The sequence below is a fragment of the Lycium barbarum genome, chromosome 5, assembly GCF_019175385.1.
Source record: "Lycium barbarum isolate Lr01 chromosome 5, ASM1917538v2, whole genome shotgun sequence".
NCBI classification, from domain to species: Eukaryota; Viridiplantae; Streptophyta; class Magnoliopsida; order Solanales; family Solanaceae; genus Lycium; species Lycium barbarum.
The window spans coordinates 26985658-26992305 of NC_083341.1; the positions used below are offsets into that span (position 1 = coordinate 26985658).

The 6648-nt window shown below is 36.2% G+C and overlaps 1 long non-coding RNA gene across 1 annotated transcript; it reads left to right on the forward strand.

Moving 5' to 3' along the window:
• The first annotated feature begins 2065 nt into the window (after positions 1–2065).
• Positions 2066–5712, forward strand: LOC132640774 (uncharacterized). The gene is made up of 2 exons (XR_009582367.1): positions 2066–4940; positions 5415–5712. It is a non-coding gene; the product is annotated as an uncharacterized LOC132640774 (long non-coding RNA).
• The last annotated feature ends 936 nt before the right edge of the window (positions 5713–6648 follow it).

A 6648-nucleotide genomic window follows, 5' to 3' on the forward strand; every position in this document is an offset into this window, starting at 1 on the left:
CATCCCTTTGCGCTGTAAGATTACCTTACCGTTCTTAAGGCGGGGATGAGAATCCATCCCTTTGCGCCTCAATATTACCTTTTTCATACATGGGTCATTCACTTGAACAAGAACTCATCATTGTCGTTTGGACAAAAAAAAAAGGGGCGGGGGGGGGGGGGGGGGGGGGGGGGGGACAAAAGAGACCATAAAAGAAATATAGGCAAGAAAACAATTACCTTGCACTTTGATGCTTGCAAGTCGGGTTCCAAATTCTTGTGGAGGAGCTCACAGATTTTTTTTATGGTAAGATTATGAGAACTCCGACGCCATTTATAGACACGGTAATGCGGTGCTATTGAAAAACATTAACGGTGTGGGACTTCTAATTAATTGGAGTTCAAGAAGATTTAGGAATCCTAATTCAATAGGAAGTGAAGCTACAGGCGGCGGAAGTTTTGGCTAGATCTTTGGGAGTTATGGTAAGATAAGGAAAAAATATATCTCTAGCAAAGGAATGCATTGTCATGCAAGGGAAAGTGAACTTCCTTAATTATCAAATTTGGTCTAACGTGGACCAATCTTTACCAAAGATACCTGTGGACATTGAACTCAAGTTCTATATATATTCTTATTTGATGTGGCATAATTAAGGTGTCGATCCATGTTAATACTTCAAGTCTAGTCTTCAAAGATCCATACCCGACAAGTCTTGAAGTAGGGGCATTTGTGGATAACGAAATTTTATTAACTTTCAATTCACAAGAAATTCAAATTATATTAAATCGAAGATATGTTAGTCCAAATAAATATTGTTGGCTAGTATATTTGGATCAATTATTTAAGTCCAATAAATACGGATTTAATTAAAGGTCCAATTTCGTTGGGCTAGTCCATTGATTTGGGCTACAAATGATGAGCCCACTTTGCTAAGCCCAAGATGTCATCTAATCCTAGAGGCCCAAATTGGTGCCACATGTCAAATGACGTGGCACGCCAAGTCAAACGAAGGAGCCAATAGGATCATGCCACGTGTCAAAATGATGTAGCATGCCCAGTCAAATCAAAGGCCAATGAAGGTGTGTCACGTGTACAAGTGACATGTTCCGGCCAATCAAATATCGACATGTCAACTTAAATTTGATTGGTCGGAAGAAGCCTATCCTTATCACAACTCTTCCATCCTACAACTATAAATAGGAGTCTCATAATTCATAAAAGGGACAGAAGTTCTAACAAAAAGCAAGAGAGAGCTCGTGGATCAAACGTTGTAGATTTCTCTACAAGCTAAATGCATTCAAGCATTCAAGTATTTCTCTAGAAGTTCTAGAGATCAAGACGCAGATTCAAGATCAAGCTCAAAAGCCCTTGAATTCAAGTCCAAGTCAAAATTAAATCCATCAAGTTCAAGATTAAGCTCAAAAGCCCTTGAATTTATTGTTGAAAAGACGAATCAGAGGAATCATAGAGATGACAACACTCATATTCTGAAATCAAATACAACGATTGTTGCGATATTTTCCTGTCTTGATTATTATTTTCTCGACGCGAATTTTATTGTCTACAGTCGCACCTACCGATTTGAAAACTAAGTTGCACAAAAAACAAGTATTTTAATCAAGTACGTATTTTTAATTACTATAATCTGTCCATTATTGGAAAATAAGTATTTTTACTTTGTTGAAGTCAAGAAGCTTAATACTAATTGGATAATGATTTTATTTCAAACTGGTTATAAGGAATGGTTTCAATTGAAAAGACATGAGTTTAATTTGACTATTTTGCTAACGTTTTGGCTACAATTGCAATACGAAATGGGTTACATTTTAAATTCAGATTGTGGCGACTCTTTTAAGCCCCGAAATCAACTCCTATTTCAGGCCCAAATCGCCCCAACACCACCAGACCAAAACAAAATGACCCGGCCCATTTCCTCTAACCAGCAAAGAAAATCAACCAAACGAACCCTAACATTTTCTGTCTTCAACGTTAGCTGTATTTTCTATTCTTGGTTCGATGCTACAAATATGGTTCGGCCAGAAATGGCAAACAAATTATGGCTCTTGTCCTCTTGACAAAGGTAACATACGTGCCCCATCTTTTACCTTTCCTTTCCAATTTTGCCTTTTCTTTTAAAATCCAACGGAACTATGTATTATCTGTTTAAGTTCTCCGGCCTAGTTTGATCATGTGATTCGTCTGTAGGGCAGTCGACTTTAATAGTGCTATGTATAGCCCTGTGACGATCTTAATCCCTTGATACATGATGCCTAATTTAATCTTGAGTCTGGTTTATGTGTAAAGGTGAAAGGCGATTTCATGAACTTGTGGTCAGAGTATTGTGTATGTAGCATTGTCCATCTTGTTTTTTAAAATGTGCTTAAGCAGTTTGGTAATGAGTTAAAACTGGTATTACATGTCTCTGAATAAAGCTAAAACACTGTAAGTTCTCCTTACATGGCCTTAATTTTGTGATAAGTTGTCTGTTCCTATGAAAAGAGTTTAGGATATGATGTGTTGGCCTTGGGAAACACCTATAGTGAAGAGATTTCACTTCTTTCAAACAAAAGGAGCTAATTTGGTTCTGTCTTTAAACAACTAAGTTGTGAGTGAATTTTAAACTGTTTGGTGGTATCATCTTGTTCATGACTAGGCCCTGAATAGGTTTTGTAAAACTAAAAAGAGGAATATATAGACAGTCTGGTTGTTGTTGTGAATCGGCTTTTGAAGTCTGTTATGTAAGCTTGAGGTGTCCATATATGTGACTTTGTTTCTCTGTTGAATGTATGCCATGCTCAGTCTTGTGTAGATGTTCTAAGAATGCTTTCACACTGTGTGTAATCTTGTGTATGGAGTGTGATCTGGAGAGTAAATGTTTGAGATGCTTCACTGTCAAGATGTTCTGTATGGATCTGTCTTCACCTAAGTCTATATCTTAGGTGTTTAGATGGCTGGGGTCCTATCTCTTTTATTTATTTCTCAATATGATTGAAAGTCTGTTTAGAGGTCTAGTGATTGTTTAACACATGCCTTTTTAGCATTATATGGGGTTTGCCTGAAATAAAATGGGGATTAGTTTAGTAATCATAGATATGATATGCTTGGAGGATTAACTTAGTGCCTATTTAATAGCAACTTAGGATGTATGATAGGTTTACTCAGTTAATTGTCCTTTAAGTTTCTTCATAATGAGTGTATCCTTAGCTAAATCACCTTGTGGATTAACAGCTCTCAGTTTGGTTCAAGTGTTGACTAGTTAAAACTTCAGTTTATTTCAAAAAGAAGTAAATAGCTACTAGTCCTATTCAAGATTTCCTGAAGTTAAGCTCTAATTACCTTTTACTTTGGTGAATGTTGTGGAAAACTATGTGTAATTCTCTATATTAGTTTGATGGCTCAGTGTATTTAATGTTAAAATCTTAAAATTGTGACTGTTTTCCTGGGATACAATCTCTGAAATTGTGCCACCTTCAAACAATTTTTCTCCCTAAGTTTGTCCAGTCAAAGGTAAATAAGAATGACTAAATGTGTTCATCCAACTTCAATTTGTTTGTGATCTGTTGGAATCATGTTGAGTGATTAACAAATCACCTTTGAGTTTAGACAGTTAATGGTGTTTTCAATCCTTTTGATTATGTTCTTTTCCCTGAAGTATTTAAGATGTGAATAGAGACCCATCTTCTTATGTTTGAATCGGTAAAATTAAGAGTATGCTAAAAGATAGGGGAATCTGCTTTTGTTATAATCTGCATTAGTTAAAAGAAGAAGCTGATCTTGAATTGTTGTGTCCCTTGTTGGTTGTCATCATCCATCTAAATACGTAAAAGGGATATAATATCCATTCTATGTTGATTACATTAGTAAGTGACAAGATCATTGGATGAATAGCATGAGAGGAATCTAGGAGTGACTAATTCTGCCTGCCCTGCCCTGCCCTGTGTCTCTAGCTTGAATCATTTATGTTGAATAGACTAATCAGACTTAGCTTGACATTTATGGACCTATGAGCCACTGAAATCTTCTTTTAACTAAGCTTGAGACTTGAAGGGACAAACAACATCCTGTTTTCCTGGAAGCTAATGTCTACAAGAACTGCTTTCCTACATGTATGTCTATGAAATGTTTTATGTTCTGGAGTATAGTTTCAGCATGCTTAGAACTTTCCTTTAAGTAATTTCATTGCTTGAATCTTTATCCTCTTGTTGTTATGCTGGTTGAAAAGTCAAGGCAAGCTTTGGGTTCAGTTTAGCCTCCTCCGATAGCCTGCCATGCCTAAGGTTCTAGAAACCTTTTGATCTTGTGCGGCATCGGAAGCACGGATGGTGGTAACCCCTTTGATTGCTTATACCTTTTGAGTTTGAGGTCCTACTGTAGTGTTGTGATGCTTATAATCAGTCTTAGAGTTTATCTCAAGGGATATACTATATTGAGTTGTGTGTTCCTATGTAGTAATTTATTATTTGCTAAGATCTTATTCAATAAGTTGTTCTGAATGCTTGTTGCTCCTGTTGTTTGCAAGATTATGCTTTAATTAATTCAAACCAAGATGTGATAGTACCTTGTTACAACTTTTCTATGTACAAATACTCATTCTTTACCCCTCCTCTTCTTTGCATGACATGGGGAATTATCAAATCCCCAAATGCTCCTGAGATGCTACTGCCCTTGGAGTATTTTATTGCTGCACTTGAATGCCATTACCTTGATGAAGCTGCTGCATTGTTGAGCTGGTCTCTGTTGCATTTGTGGCCAACTTGTGACTTCATATGAATGCAAGTTTGCTGCTGTTCTGCCTAATAGAAATAACTGCTATGCTTGATGGGTTGCTAATATTGTTGAGAGGTTGTACCTTGAGCAGTGCTGCACTGTTTGATTTAGCTGCTATTCTTTCCTGGAAAACAGTCTGCTCACTTTTCTGTTGGCTGCTACTTGATATGGGCTGCTGTTCTATTTTGAGAAGGGTAAAAGCTACACTTTGACACCTAAACTAATTTGAACATATGCTACAAGGGAAATCTTGTTGTATTCTTGATGAGCTGCTGCTCTTCTTTTAAAAGAACAGATCACTAACTTGATTGAAATTCACTAATTTGAACATGTGATACTACACTTGGGCCGATGAGAAAATTTAATTTGAGGCCATTCCCTTTCCGGAAAGGTTGTCCCTCGGTTTAGGCGATGATGACCTCATAATAATATCACGAGGTGGGAACCAACATGCATTTGGCGAGGCAACTAGAATGGCCACTAGTTTGCAGCCAAGACATGTTTCGGGTTTCTTTTCAACATGAGTTTGAGCCTCCGTAATCAAAACTCTCAAAGTTTTGATACTAGTCCGAGGGATATTATTATTATGTTCATAAACGCTACCCTATAGGGTGACGTATCATTTTGACTAACTACTTTTCTCTTTATTGTGCGAGGTACAAATAAAGAAAATCTGTGGAACAAAGGCTTATAAAGACGAAGCAAGAGAAGTGGATATTTGGAGCTTGGAGCTTTGGATGACGAATCAGCAAACGCGGAATAATCGTGATTAGAGGTCCAAGGACGCGAGGAGATAGTATTAGCTATTCTAATCTTTCTCCACCTCCCCCTCTCTCCCTCTCTTTATTGGTCTTTTGTAATTTGTATACATATATGACTTGTAAATGCTTGTGTATTATTGAAACCCATAGTTAGAACTTAGCTGAAACAATTTTCAAATAGATGGTCTTTTTATTATTTTAGAAATTCCGACTTATAAATTTGGCACAAAAGAGGAATGAAAAGGGATATATGTTACAAAAGATAAAAAGGAATTGTTTGGATAAGATGAAAACGGTTTAAGTTTACTTTTGGGCTAAGCCCCAAATAAAGCTAAATGAACAAGAGGAATTTTATTTAAATACAAGTTTGAGAAAGGATTCCAAAGTAGAACATGATTGACCCGAATGAGCTGAAAAATACGATAAATAAAATCTCTTCTTTTATTAAATTTATAAAAACTTATGCGGTTTTCAAAGGAGATATACTCCAACTATATATAAATTTTATAAGGATTCAAAGCATGATATTGGACCAAGTTAGTAGAAACTCTACTTAAGAGAAAATCTTAAGTATGTTTTGGTCCGGAAATGAAATGACTTCAACCCTTATAAAACTCTTTTTTCCTAAAAAACTTCTTTTTCCTTTAAAGAATATTTTGCCAAAAAAATGGAGTTTTTATGATTAACATGACAATTTTTGCAAGGAAGAAAATATTTTAGCAATTAATCACACATTGAAGCTCGAAGGTCAACCGTATTCTACGGATCCTTAATACTAGGGTGCTTAAAACCTTCCCCAGGGGGACATCAGAACCCTTACCTCGAACTCTGGTTTAAAAAAGATTTTTCTTTTGTTTGATAAAACCCTTTTAACTCGGTTTTCCTAGTTTACCAATAAATTAAGTGGCGACTCTAAAAAATACAAAGAATCCAAATAGAGTCCACAACTTCTTAGCAGTTTTTATGCACCCGCATAAAAGTGAACCGTAACAATGGGTAGATTGGTAAATTATGCGCTTCATTTATTATTTCTTAAAGGGTGTGCAAAGTCAAAAGTGGACAAATAAAAGTGAACGGAGGGAGTGAAACGTATTATCCTAAGTATCTAAGTTATAAACACTATAGGATGGGGTGAAGGTGG